This window comes from Ranitomeya imitator, chromosome 5 (genome assembly GCF_032444005.1).
Source record: "Ranitomeya imitator isolate aRanImi1 chromosome 5, aRanImi1.pri, whole genome shotgun sequence".
NCBI lineage: Eukaryota > Metazoa > Chordata > Amphibia > Anura > Dendrobatidae > Ranitomeya > Ranitomeya imitator.
Genome location: NC_091286.1, coordinates 313,092,871 through 313,108,467, shown reverse-complemented (window position 1 = coordinate 313,108,467; position 15,597 = coordinate 313,092,871). Strand labels below are relative to the sequence as shown.

Here is a 15,597-nt window from a genome sequence, read left to right as displayed (position 1 = left end):
GGACAGCGCGAGGATCGCTGGGACTAGGTAAGTATACCCCAGCGCCCTCAGCCCCTCACCTGCCGACCCCACCGCTACCGTGACTCGAGTATAAGCCGAGGGGGGCACTTTCAGCCCTAAAATTTGGGCTGAAAATCTCGGCTTATACTCGAGTATATACGGTAATTCTACATGAAGGAAAACTACTAAGAATAATGCAGGATGTATTGGGGGAGGTGGAGGAGACATTAAAGGCATAGAGGTTTAGCCCAATCAAATGGAATAGCAGGAATTACATTTTGTTTAAGACGTTCGGAGTTACAAAGATATTGACCATGTTAAGCTTTTTTATATTTTGTCAGATATTTATGTTTCACTACTTCCATGCTATTCACTAGGGTTGAGCGAAACGGATCGGTCAATTTTATAAGTCGCCGACTTTCGGCAAAGTCGGGTTTCATGAAACCCGACCCGATCCCAGTGCGGGATCGGCCATGCGGTACGCGATTTTCGCGCCAAAGTCACGTTTCATATGACGCGTTCAGCGCCATTTCTCAGCCAATGAAGGTGGACGCAGAGTGTGGGCAGCGTGATAACATAGTTCTCAGTCCCCCCCATCTTAGAGAAGGGCATTACAGTGATTGGCTTGCTTTCAGCGGCGTCACAGGGGCTATAAAGGGGCGTGCACGCCGACCGCCATCTTACTTCTGCCGATCTGAGCATAGGGAGAGGTTGCTGCAGCTTTGTCAGAAGCAGGGATATTGTTAGGGAGGGAATATTAACCCCCAAACCGCTTGTGCTGTAGCGATTTCCACTGTCCAACACCACCTTTTCTTTGCAGGGACAGTGGAGGCTAGATTTCTGTGCATCAGCTCTGTAGCTTATAAGGCTCCCTGATAGCTGCATTGCTGTTTGTACGCCGCTGTGCAAACCAACTGCTTTTTTCAAAGCAAAAATCCTGTTGCTTCTTTCTGCACAGTTCTCTTGTTTCTTTGTTTGTCCACACTTTTGGGTGCAGCAGTCCTTTTTACTGCTGGCTGCAATACTTGTCCCGAGATCATTGTAGGGAAGTTGTTATTGTAGCACAGTCCCTTTTATATATATATATATATATATATATATATATATATATATATATATATATATATATATACATACACATATGTATAAATATATGTATATATTTATATATAAATACATATACATATATATATATATATATATATATATATATATATATATATATATATATATATATATATATATATATATATATATATATATATATATTCAAGATATCTGCTAGCCACTGTCTGCCACTGAAGCTGTGTAGTGTAATACAGTGGCCCTGATTTTCCCATCAGTCTCCCACACCTATTAAGGGACATTTCTATTGCCACTAAGTGCATCTGCTTGAGTCCTGTTTGTGGCATTTCTGACAGCCACTTTCTGACACAGAAACTGTGTAGTGTAATACAGTGGGCCTGATTTTCCCAGCAGTCTCACCCACCTATAAAGGGAAATTTCTATTGCCACTAAGTGCATCTGCATCAGTCCTGTTTGTGCCATATCTGTCAGCCACTTTCTGACACAGAAACTGTGTAGTGTAATACAGTGGGCCTGATTTTCCCAGTAGTCTCCCACACCTATAAAGGGAAATTTCTATTGCCACAAAGTGCATCTGCGTGAGTCCTGTTTGTGGCATATCTGTCAGCCACTTTCTGACACAGAAACTGTATAGTGTAATACAGTGGGCCTGATTTTCCCAGCAGTCTCACACACCTATAAAGGGAGATTTAAATTCACAACAAGTTTACATACACCTTCTAACTGGTTTTACAGTACCATATAACGATTGTTAGTTTGGTTACATTTTTCCAAGAATGAGGAAGTCTGGTGGAAGAGGTCGTGCCCGTGGGCGGTCATTGCCAGCTGGTAATGATGATAGTGGTGGTGGAGCATCAGGTGGTCGTGGGAAAAGCGATATAGCACCTAAGTCTCGAGTTGTTGAGCCAGCGTCATCGTCTGGCTACATAAGGCCTCGAAGTCTCCCTTTTCTGGGAGTAGGAAAACTGCTTATAAAGCCGTAGCAGCAGGAACAAGTTTTGGCTTTCCTTTCAGACTCTGCCTCTAGCTCTTTTTTACCTCCTCTTCGGAAAGTGCAAAATTTAAAAGCAGCGCGTCGTCAGTGGATGCTCCTGGTCAGGAACAAGTCGCTTCCTTGTGTCCTTCAACCAGAACAACAGAGAAGGATGTGTCAGGCGACGCGACAGGTTACTCCATGGAGCTCTTTACACATACCGTGCCTTGGTTAGAAAGGGAAATTGTTAACAGGCCATGCCCATTACAAGATGAATCGGACATGGAGTGCACAGATGCACAGCCACAGCCAGATTACTATGCTGTTCCTTTGACTCAGATCAGAACATTGCCCTCGCAGTGTACTGAGCCAGAATCTGACCCTGATGAGATTATGGTGCCCCGTCCTGAATGCTATAGCACCGGCTTACACGGTGACACAGAGGAAGGTGCACAGGACATAGAAGAGGAGGTGATAGATGACCCAGTTGTCGACACCGATTGGCAGCCATTGGGGGAACAGGGTGCCTCTGGCAGTAGCTCTGAAGTGGAGGAGGAGGAGCCGAAGCAGGCATCAACATCACAACAGCTTTCATCTGGCAGGCCCGTATCTGGCCAAAAACGTGTGTCAAAACCAAAAACAGTTGTAGGACAGCGTGGCCATCCGGTTAAAGTAGCTCAGTGTGCAATGCCTGAAAAGGTATTCGATAGTAAGAAGAGTGAAGTCTGGCAATTTTCTTACCAAGATCCGAATGATCGGTGCAAAGTGATCTGTAAGAAATGCTCAAGGACCTTTATCAGAGGTCAGAATGTCAAAAATTTAAATACAAGTTGCATCCATAGACATTTAACCACAATGCTCTTGCAAGCCTGGCCTAACTACCAAAGGTCCCGTAAAGTTGTTGCACCCGCTCACAATGAATCTAGTCAGCAACGCTACATTCCTTCCCTCACTGTAAGCCCATCGTTTACGACACCACCTGCAGCAAATGTGGAGGTATCGTCGCAAGGCCAAAGCAGTCAGAGAATCACCAGGTTCTTGGTAGGAAACACTGTATGTAGGCCAACAGCAAGAATACCATCACCAACCCTCTCTCAGTCTGCCATGTCCACCACCACCCCCGCTAATTCCACCATATGTAGCTCTCCAGTCCAGCTCACCCTACAAGAGACTCTCCTTAGGAAAAGGATGTACTCATCCTCTCAACCGCGTACACATGATTTGAACGCCCACATTGCTAGACTAATCTCGTTAGAGATGATGCCCTACCGGTTGATTGAAAGCGAAGCTTTCAAAGCCCTGATGGCCTACGCAGTACCACGCTATGACCTACCCAGTCGACACTTCTTTGCAAGAAAAGCCATCCCAGCCCTCCACCAGCATGTCAAAGACCGCATTGTCCATGCACTCAGGCAATCAGTCAGTAGAAAGGTGCACCTCACAACAGATGCATGGACCAGTAGGCATGGCCAGGGACATTACGTGTCTATCACGGCGCACTGGTTTAATGTGGTGGATGCAGGGTACACAGGGGACAGCCATAGTGGCACAGTTCTGCCTAGCCCACGGTCACAGAAACAGTAGGCTGTAGGCATTTGCCCCTCCTCCTCTTCCTCCAGAAGCGAAAGCTCGTCCACAGAGCGCAGTCGCACGACCACTCCATCCGCAGCTGCCAGTGTTGCAACCGTGGTGTCCCATTATGGAACAGCTTGTGGGAAGCGTCAGCAGGCTGTGTTGGAAATGAAGTGTTTGGGCAACAACAGACACACCGCGGAAGTTCTGTCCGACTTCTTGTAGCAAGAAACTAAGTCATAGCTGGGCAGTGTACATCTTGAGGCAGGCAAGGTAGTCAGTGATAACGGAAGGAATTTTATGGCTGCCATAGCCCTTTCACAACTGAATCACATTCCTTTCCTGGCTCACACCTTGAACCTGGTGGTGCAGTGCTTCCTGAAAAGTTATCCGGGGTTACCCGCCTTGCTCCTGAAGGTGCGAAGTGTTATGATCCGGTGACCTTGGAGCCGCATGAAACTTTCTCTGGAGTAGGTGGTAACTGTACTGACCACAAATCCTGAACTAACACCGCAACTAGAAGTAGCCGTGGGGTGTGCCTAACAAACCCTAGACACCTCGACACAGCCGAAGGACTAAATACCCCTATAGATGGAAATAGGAATTCTACCTTGCCTCAGAGCAGAACCCCAAAAGATAGGCAGCCCCCCACGAATATTGACTGTGAGTAGGAGAGGAAAGACACACGCAGGCAGAAAACAGGATTTAGCAAAAGAGGCAACTCTAGCTAAATAGGAAAGGATAGGACAGAATACTAAGCGGTCAGTATTAAAACCCTTCCAAAAATATCCACCATCTAACTAAAGACGTGGAACGAATATCTGCAACTCCTGAGAAGCCAACTAGACAGAGAAAATACTGACACAATCTAAGCTGGACAAGAAAAAACAAATGAATGACACTGAATTATCAAGCACACAGCATGTGTGCCACAGAAACAAAACCAGACACTTATCTTTGCTGATTTGGCAGAAAGGCAGGAGGAACCAGACAGAGGTCCAATACCTCCCAAAAACCATGGACAACTGGCAAGGACTAATGAATCCAGCACACCTAAATACCCCAGTCAGAACTGCAATCAGCAGATACACCTGACCAGGACTGCAACCCAGGGACAACTGCATTACCACCTACAACCACCGGAGGGAGCCCAAAGGCAGAATTCACAACAGTCCCCCCCCGAGGAGGGGTCACCGAACCCTCACCAGAGCCCCCAGGCCGATCAGGATGAGCCAGATGAAAGGCACGAACCAAATGGAAGAACAAGATGGAAGAACTAGAAGCAGAAATATCTACAGGTAACTTTGACATAGTGGGAATAACCGAGACATGGTTAGATGAAAGCTATGACTGGGCAGTTAACTTACAGGGTTACAGTCTGTTTAGAAAGGATCGTAAAAATCGTAGAGGAGGAGGGGTTTGTCTCTATGTAAAGTCTTGTCTAAAGTCCACTTTAAGGGAGGATATTAGCGAAGGGAATGAGGATGTCGAGTCCGTATGGGTTGAAATTCATGGAGGGAAAAATGGTAACAAAATTCTCATTGGGGTCTGTTACAAACCCCCAAATATAACAGAAAGCATGGAAAGTCTACTTCTAAAGCAGATAGATGAAGCTGCAACCCATAATGAGGTCCTGGTTATGGGGGACTTTAACTACCCGGATATTAACTGGGAAACAGAAACCTGTGAAACCCATAAAGGCAACAGGTTTCTGCTAATAACCAAGAAAAATTATCTTTCACAATTGGTGCAGAATCCAACCAGAGGAGCAGCACTTTTAGACCTAATACTATCTAATAGACCTGACAGAATAACAAATCTGCAGGTGGTTGGGCATTTAGGAAATAGCGACCACAATATTGTGCAGTTTCACCTGTCTTTCACTAGGGGGACTTGTCAGGGAGTCACAAAAACATTGAACTTTAGGAAGGCAAAGTTTGACCAGCTTAGAGATGCCCTTAATCTGGTAGACTGGGACAATATCCTCAGAAATGAGAATACAGATAATAAATGGGAAATGTTTAAGAACATCCTAAATGGGCAGTGTAAGCGGTTTATACCTTGTGGGAATAAAAGGACTAGAAATAGGAAAAACCCAATGTGGCTAAACAAAGAAGTAAGACAGGCAATTAACAGTAAAAAGAAAGCATTTGCACTACTAAAGCAGGATGGCACCATTGAAGCTCTAAAAAACTATAGGGAGAAAAATACTTTATCTAAAAAACTAATTAAAGCTGCCAAAAAGGAAACAGAGGAGCACATTGCTAAGGAGAGTAAAACTAATCCCAAACTGTTCTTCAACTATATCAATAGTAAAAGAATAAAAACTGAAAATGTAGGCCCCTTAAAAAATAGTGAGGAAAGAATGGTTGTAGATGACGAGGAAAAAGCTAACATATTAAACACCTTCTTCTCCACGGTATTCACGGTGGAAAATGAAATGCTAGGTGAAATCCCAAGAAACAATGAAAACCCTATATTAAGGGTCACCAATCTAACCCAAGAAGAGGTGCGAAACCGGCTAAATAAGATTAAAATAGATAAATCTCCGGGTCCGGATGGCATACACCCACGAGTACTAAGAGAACTAAGTAATGTAATAGATAAACCATTATTTCTTATTTTTAGTGACTCTATAGCGACAGGGTCTGTTCCGCAGGACTGGCGCATAGCAAATGTGGTGCCAATATTCAAAAAGGGCTCTAAAAGTGAACCTGGAAATTATAGGCCAGTAAGTCTAACCTCTATTGTTGGTAAAATATTTGAAGGGTTTCTGAGGGATGTTATTCTGGATTATCTCAATGAGAATAACTGTTTAACTCCATATCAGCATGGGTTTATGAGAAATCGCTCCTGTCAAACCAATCTAATCAGTTTTTATGAAGAGGTAAGCTATAGGCTGGACCACGGTGAGTCATTGGACGTGGTATATCTCGATTTTTCCAAAGCGTTTGATACCGTGCCGCACAAGAGGTTGGTACACAAAATGAGAATGCTTGGTCTGGGGGAAAATGTGTGTAAATGGGTTAGTAACTGGCTTAGTGATAGAAAGCAGAGGGTGGTTATAAATGATATAGTCTCTAACTGGGTCGCTGTGACCAGTGGGGTACCGCAGGGGTCAGTATTGGGACCTGTTCTCTTCAACATATTCATTAATGATCTGGTAGAAGGTTTACACAGTAAAATATCGATATTTGCAGATGATACAAAACTATGTAAAGCAGTTAATACAAGAGAAGATAGTATTCTGCTACAGATGGATCTGGATAAGTTGGAAACTTGGGCTGAAAGGTGGCAGATGAGGTTTAACAATGATAAATGTAAGGTTATACACATGGGAAGAGGGAATCAATATCACCATTACACACTGAACGGGAAACCACTGGGTAAATCTGACAGGGAGAAGGACTTGGGGATCCTAGTTAATGATAAACTTACCTGGAGCAGCCAGTGCCAGGCAGCAGCTGCCAAGGCAAACAGGATCATGGGGTGCATTAAAAGAGGTCTGGATACACATGATGAGAGCATTATACTGCCTCTGTACAAATCCCTAGTTAGACCGCACATGGAGTACTGTGTCCAGTTTTGGGCACCGGTGCTCAGGAAGGATATAATGGAACTAGAGAGAGTACAAAGGAGGGCAACAAAATTAATAAAGGGGATGGGAGAACTACAATACCCAGATAGATTAGCGAAATTAGGATTATTTAGTCTAGAAAAAAGACGACTGAGGGGCGATCTAATAACCATGTATAAGTATATAAGGGGACAATACAAATATCTCGCTGAGGATCTGTTTATACCAAGGAAGGTGACGGGCACAAGGGGGCATTCTTTGCGTCTGGAGGAGAGAAGGTTTTTCCACCAACACAGAAGAGGATTCTTTACTGTTAGGGCAGTGAGAATCTGGAATTGCTTGCCTGAGGAGGTGGTGATGGCGAACTCAGTCGAGGGGTTCAAGAGAGGCCTGGATGTCTTCCTGGAGCAGAACAATATTGTATCATACAATTATTAGGTTCTGTAGAAGGACGTAGATCTGGGTATTTATTATGATGGAATATAGGCTGAACTGGATGGACAAATGTCTTTTTTCGGCCTTACTAACTATGTTATGTTACTATGTTAAATCAGCAGCATGGACATCAGAGGCAAAAACCCAAGAATTATCCTCCTGGCCTTAACCCTTCCATTTAACAAGGTACTGAAGCCTCCGCCTTGAAAATCAAGAATCCAAAATCTTCTCAACCACATACAACAACTCCCCATCAACCAACACAGGGGCCGGAGGATCAACGGAGGGAACAACGGGCACCACATATTTCCGCAATAAAGATCTATGGAAGACATTATGGATAGCAAAAGAGGCCAGAAGTGCCAATCGAAAAGACACCGGATTAATAATCCCAGAAATCCTATAAGGACCAATAAACCGAGGCTTAAACTTAGGAGAAGAAACCGTCATAGGAACATGACGGGAAGACAACCAGACCAGATCCCCAACCCGAAGCCGGGAACCAACACACCGACGACGGTTAGTAAAACGTTGAGCCTCCTCCTGAGACAACACCAAATTGTCCACCACATGAGCCCAAATCTGCTGCAACCTGTCAACCACAGAATCCACACCAGGACAGTCAGAAGGCTCAACTTGCCCAGAAGAAAAACGAGGATGAAAACCAAAATTACAAAAGAAAGGTGAAACCAAAGTAGCCGAACTAGCCCGATTATTAAGGGCAAACTCGGCCAATGACAAGAAGGCCACCCAATCATCCTGATCAGCAGACACAAAGCATCTCAAATAAGTCTCCAAAGTCTGATTAGTTCGCTTGGTCTGACCATTTGTCTGAGGATGAAATGCAGAAGAAAAAGACAAATCAATGCCCAGCCTAGCACAAAAGGCCCGCCAAAACCTAGAAACAAACTGGGAACCTCTGTCGGACACAATATTCTCCGGAATACCATGCAAACGAACCACATGCTGAAAAAACAACGGAACCAAATCTGAAGAGGAAGGCAATTTAGGCAAAGGCACCAAATGAACCATCTTGGAGAACCGGTCACAAACAACTCAGATAACCGACATCCTCTGGGAAACCGGAAGATCAGAAATAAAATCCATAGAAATATGCGTCCAGGGCCTCTCAGGAACCGGTAATGGCAAAAGCAACCCACTAGCACGGGAACAACAAGGCTTGGCCCGCGCACAAGTCCCACAAGACTGCACAAAAGAACGCACATCACATGACAAAGAAAGCCACCAAAAGGACCTACCAACCAAGTCTCTGGTACCAAAAATACCAGGATGACCAGCCAACACAGAACAGTGAACCTCAGAAATCACTCTACTAGTCCATCTGTCAGGAACAAACAGTTTCCGCACTGGACAGCGGTCAGGTCTATCAGCCTGAAATTCCTGAAGAGCCCATCATAAATCAGGGGAAATGGCAGAAAGGACCACCCCTTCTTTCAGAATGCCGACCGGTTCAAGGACCTCAGGAGAATCAGGCAAAAAACTCCTAGAGAGGGCATCAGCCTTAATATTCTTATAACCAGGAAGATATGAGACCACGAAATCAAAACGGGAAAAAAACAAGGACCATCGAGCCTGTCTAGGATTCAGCCGTTTGGCAGACTCGAGGTAAATCAGATTCTTATGATCGGTCAAGACTAGTGTTGAGCATTCCGATACCGCAAGTATCGGGTATCGGCCGATATTTGCGGTATCGGAATTCCGATACCGAGTTCCGGTATTTTTGTGATATCGGGAATCGGTATCGGGATTTAGATTAATGTGTAAAATAAAGAATAAAAATAAAAAATATTGATATACTTACCCTCGGACGGGCCCTGGTTGTCACCGCTGCAATCGCCATGTTTTCCTTCCTATGAATGAGCTTGTTAAGTACCTTCGATGATGTCGCGGCTTGTGATTGGTCGCTGAGCGGTCATGTGACCACTCACGCGACCAATCACACGCCGCGACGTCATCAAAGGTTATTAACGCGCTCATTCCTAAGAATGAGCGTGTTAAGGACCTTCGATGACGTCGCGGCTTGTGATTAGTCGCGTGAGCGGTCACATGACCGCTCAGCGACCAATCACAAGCCGCGACGTCATCGAAGGTCATTAAAGCGCTCATTCTTAGGAAGAAAAGCATGGCGATTGCATCGGTGACAACCAGGGCCCGTCCGAGGGTAAGTATATCAATATTTTTTATTTTTATTCTTTATTTTACACATTAATATGGATCCCAGGGCCTGAAGGAGAGTTTCCTCTCCTTCAGACCCTGGGAACCATTACGGATACCTTTCGATATTTGTGTCCCATTGACTTGTATTGGTATCGGATATCGGTATCGGCGATATCCGATATTTTTCGGATATCGGCCGATACCATCCGATACCGATACTTTCAAATATCGGACGGTATCGCTCAACACTAGTCAAGACCACAATACAGTGCTTAGCTCCCTCAAGCCAATGTCGCCACTCCTCAAATGCCCACTTCATAGCCAACAACTCCCGATTGCCGACATCATAATTGCGTTCAGCAGGCGAAAACTTACGGGAAAAGAAGGCACACGGTTTCATCAAGGAACCAACAGGATCCCTCTGAGACAAAACGGCCCCTGCCCCAAACTCAGAAGTGTCAATCTCAACCTGAAACAGAAGAGAAATATCCGGTTGGCGCAACACAGGAGCAGAAGTAAATCGACGTTTAAGCTCCTGAAAGGCAGAGACAGCCGCAGAGGACCAATTCGCCACATCAGCGCCTTTCTTCGTCAAATCGGTCAAGGGTTTAACCACACTGGAAAAGTTAGCAATGAAACGGCGATAAAAATTTGCAAAACCCAAAAATTTCTGAAGGCTCTTCACGGATGTGGGCTGAATCCAATCATGAATGGCCTGAACCTTAACCGGATCCATCTCCATAGATGAGGGAGAAAAAATGAAGCCCAAAAAAGAAACCTTCTGCACCCCAAAGAGACACTTAGACCCCTTCACAAAGCATTGTCACGAAGGATCTGAAATACCATCCTGACCTGTTCCACATGAGACTCCCAATCATCGGAAAAAATCAAAATATCGTCCAAATATACAATCAAGAATTTATCAATATAATTCCGGAAGATATCATGCATGAAGGACTGAAAAACAGATGGAGCATTAGTGAGCCCGAATGGCATCACAAGGTATTCAAAATGGCTTTCGGGCGTATTAAACGCAGTTTTCCATTAATCACCCTGCTTAATACGAAGAAGATTATATGCCCCTCGAAGGTCAATCTTCGTAAACCAACTAGCCCCCTTAATCCTAGCAAACAAATCGGAAAGCAAAGGTAAAGGGTATTGAAACTTGACCGTGATCTTATTCAAGAGGCGATAATCAATACAGGGTCTCAAGGAGCCATCCTTCTTAGCAACAAAAAAAAATCCCGCTCCCAACGGTGAAGAAGATGGCCGAATATGCCCTTTCTCCAAAGACTCTTTAACATAACTCCGCATGGCGGTACGTTCAGGCACAGACAGGTTGAAAAGTCGACCCTTAGGAAACTTACAGCCTGGAATCAAGTCAATTGCACAATCACAGTCCCTGTGCGGTGGAAGGGAACTGGACTTGGGCTCATCGAATACATCCTGAAAATCATACAAAAACTCTGGAATTTCAGAAGAAGAAGAAGAGGAGATTGACATCAAAGGAACATTATTATGAACCCCCTGACAACCCCAACTAGTCACAGACATAGACTTCCAATCCAACACAGGATTATGTACCTGCAACCATGGAAAACCCAGCATGATAGCATCATGCAAATTATGCAACACCAGAAATCGACAATCATCCTGATGGGCTGGCGCCATGTGCATGGTCACCTGTGTCCAAAACTGGGGCTTATTTTTAGCCAAAGGTGTAGCATCAATGCCCCTTAAAGGAATAGGGTTCTGCAAAGGCTGCAAGTGAAAACCACAACGCCTGGCAAACTCAAAGTCCATTAAGTTCAAGGCGGCGCCTGAATCCACAAACGCCATGACAGAAAATGATGACAATGAGCAGATCAAGGACACAGATAACAGAAATTAAGGTTGTACAGTACTGATGGTAAATGAACTAGTGATCCTCTTTGTCCGCTTAGGGCAGACTGAAATGACATGAGAAGCATCGCCACAATAATAACACAACCTATTCTGACGTCTGAATCCTTGTCGTTCCGTTCTAGACAGAATCCTATCACACTGCATTGGCTAAGGAATCTGCTCTGAGGACAACGCCACAGCGCACACAATTCTGCGCTCCCACAAGCGCCGGTCAATCTGAATGGCCAGAGACTTAGAATCACTCAGACCGAAAGGCGTGGGAAACCCCACCATAACATCTTTAACGGATTCAGAAAGACCCTTTCTGAAAATTGCCACCAAAGCATCATCATTCCATTTAGTCAACACAGACCATTTTCTAAAATTCTGACAATATAATTCTGCCGCCTCTTGACCCTGAGACAGGGCCAACAAGGTCTTCTCCGCTTGATCCACAGAATTAGGTTCATCATATAATAATCCTAAAGCCTGAAAAAAGGAGTCTACAAAAACAAAGCCGGATTACCAGATTCCAGGGAAGATGCCCAATCCTGTGGATCGCCACGCAGCAGGGAGATGACGATTTTAACCTGCTGAATGGAATCACCAGAGGATCGAGGTCTCAGAGCAAAAAACAGTTTACAGTTGTTTTTAACTCCTTCATGACCCAGCCTATTTTGACCTTAAAGACTGTTAGGTCTCGAGTTCCCACTTCTGCACAGGGGGAATCTCGGGCCGTCTCCGCTGTGGTCTCCCATTCCTATCCAGCCACAGTGGAGTCTGCTCAGCAGGGACGTCGGTCCCAGCGTCTTGCTCGGTCTCGCTCTGTACAGAGAGTTACTGCTGCTTCTTCAGCTCCTGCCATTAAAGTCAGTGCTGGTCAGCAGCGAGCGGACTTCTCTGGGACTAAGTCCTTATTTGCGCACACTGAGCATGCCCAGGGCAAGATCTCCCGTTGGAGATCGAGGGTCATGTGCTCAGGATCTGCAGCGCATTCCATTGGTCCTCTTGGCAGGTCTTGGAAGGGCAAAGTTTCTGTGGCCACTTACTGTCCTGCAACTATATAAACTGCGCATGACCGCACTGCCATGCGCTAGTGTACAATTATTATGTGTGTGTGTAGATGGATGTATGTCGATGGATGAAAGCTCCTAAATATCCCTCCCTAGAGTTGTTGATTGCACATGGATGATGGTAGCTCTCTAGCGCCCGACTATCCATCTGTATGTTACACACATCACAGCGCCTTTAGCTGTGCCTGCCAGTACGGCACCGTGCGCTTGCCTTGCGCTTTCCATACCCAAGCCTGGGTGGTTAGTGGCGTCCGTCAGTGCAGCATCGCACGCACTCTTGTGCTCTTATATTACTGTTAAGGTTCTTTTCAAACCCAGTTGCGGTGTTGTGCCAGCAAGGGACTAATCGGACTTCAATCCCTTTTGGGGTTAAGTTCGCTGACTACTTGCTCGCGCTCTATGTGCGGTACCGCGGTCCTGTGACTTAACAGGATCGCTTTCTTCACGTTGGGTGAGGTTTAACCCGCGTGTTTATACTTTTAGTACCGCCATATAGTCTGTCATTTACTAGCAGCGGGTTTCGCCTGCACGGTGGACCCCGGACTGCGAACGCATCTATATCATCTTTCTTGGTGCGTTCTGCCAGTCCTAACAAAGACCTTGCCGTTTTTTGCAATTCTGACCAGTGTCCCTTTATGAGGTAATAACTCAGGAACGCTTCAACGGATCCTAGCAGTTCTGAGAATGTTTATTCGTGACATATTGGGCTTCATGTTAGTGGTAAATTTAGGTCAATAAATTCTGCGTTTATTTGTGATAAAAAACGGAAATTTGGCGAAAATTTTGAAAATTTTGCAATTTTCACATTTTGAATTTTTATTCTGTTAAACCAGAGAGTTATGTGACACAAAATAGTTAATAAATAACATTTCCCACATGTATACTTTACATCAGCACAATTTTGGAAACAAAATTTTTTTTGCTAGGAAGTTATAAGGGTTAAAATTTGACCAGCGATTTCTCATTTTTGCAACAAAATTTACAAAACCATTTTTTTTAAGGACCACCTCACATTTGAAGTCAGTTTGAGGGGTCCATATAGCTGAAAATACCCAAAAGTGAACCATTCTAAAAAATGCACCCCTCAAGGTACTCAAAACCACATTCAAGAAGTTTATTAACCCTTCAGGTACTTCACAGCAGCAGAAGCAACATGGAAGGAAAAAATAAACATTTAACTTTTTAGTCATAAAAATTATCTTTTAGCAACAATTTTTTTTTATTTTCCCAATGGTAAAAGGAGAAACTGAACCACGAAAGTTGTTGTCCAATTTGTCCTGAGTACACTGATACCTCATATGTGGGGGTAAACCACTGTTTGGGCGCACGGCAGGGCTTGGAAGGGATGGAGCGCCATTTGACTTTTTGAATGAAAAATTGGCTCCACTCTTTAGCGGACACCATGTCACGTTTGGAGAGCCCCCGTGTGCCTAAAAATTGGAGCTCCCCCACAAGTGACCCCATTTTGGAAACTAGACGCCCCAAGGAACTTATCTAGATGCATAGTGAGAACTTTGAACCCCCAGGTGCTTCACAAATTGATCCGTAAAAATGAAAAAGTACTTTTTTTTCACAAAAAAATTTTTTAGCCTAGCCTCAATTTTTTCATTTTCACATGGGCAACAGGATAAAATGGATCCTAAAATTTGTTGGGCAATTTCTCCCGAGTATGCCGATACCTCATATGTGGGGGTAAACCACTGTTTGGGCACACGGCAGGGCTCGGAAGGGAAGGCGCGCCATTTGACTTTTTGAATGGAAAATTAGCTCCAATTGTTAGCGGACACCATGTCGCGTTTGGAGAGCCCCTGTGTGCCTAAACATTGGAGCTCCCCCACAAGTGACCCCATTTTGGAAACTAGACCCCCCAGGGAACTTTTCTAGATGCATATTGAGCACTTTAAACCCCCAGGTGCTTCACAGAGGTTTATAACGCAGAGCCATGAAAATAAAAAATAATTTTTCTTTCCTCAAAAATGATTTTTTAGCCTGGAATTTCCTATTTTGCCAAGGGTAATAGGAGAAAATGGATGCCAAATGTTGTTGTCCAGTTTGTTCTGAGTACGCTGATACCCCATATGTGGGGGTAAACCACTGTTTGGGCGCACGGCAGGGCTCGGAAGGGAAGGCACGCCATTTGGCTTTTTAAATGGAAAATTAGCTCCAATCATTAGCGGACACCATGTCATGTTTGGAGAGCCCCTGTGTGCCTAAACATTAAAGATCCCCCACAAATGACCCCATTTTGGAAACTAGACCCCCAAAGGAACTAATCTAGATGTGTGGTGAGGACTTTGAACCCCCAAGTGCTTCATAGAAGTTTATAACGCAGAGCCATGAAAATAAAAAAAAAATATATTTTCTCAAAAATGATTTTTAGCCTGCAATTTTTTATTTTCCCAAGGGTAACATGAGAAATTTGACCCCAATATTTGTTGTCCAGTTTCACCTGAGTATGCTGATACCCCATATGTGGGGGTAAACCACTGTTTGGGCACATGCCGGGGCTCAGAAGTGAAGTAGTGACGTTTTGAAATGCAGACTTTGATGGAATGCTCTGCGGGCGTCATGTTGCGTTTGCAGAGCCCCTCATGTGGCTAAACAGTAGAAACCCCCCACAAGTGACCCCATTTTGGAAACTAGACCCCGAAAGGAACTTATCTAGATGTGTGGTGAGCACTTTGAACCCCCAAATGCTTCACAGAAGTTTATAAAGCAGAGCCTTGAAAATAATAAATACGTTTTCTTTCCTCAAAAATAATTATTTATTGTTTCCAGCCATAGCCGATGATATTGCAGCATCGGCCATGGCTGGATTG

General features: G+C 44.5%; 1 protein-coding gene across 2 annotated transcripts in view; it reads right to left on the bottom strand.

The window, feature by feature from the left end:
- The window catches only part of MCHR2 (melanin concentrating hormone receptor 2), a 597,452-nt gene that overhangs the window by 372,082 nt on the left and 209,773 nt on the right, over positions 1-15,597 (bottom strand). The window lies entirely within an intron of this gene.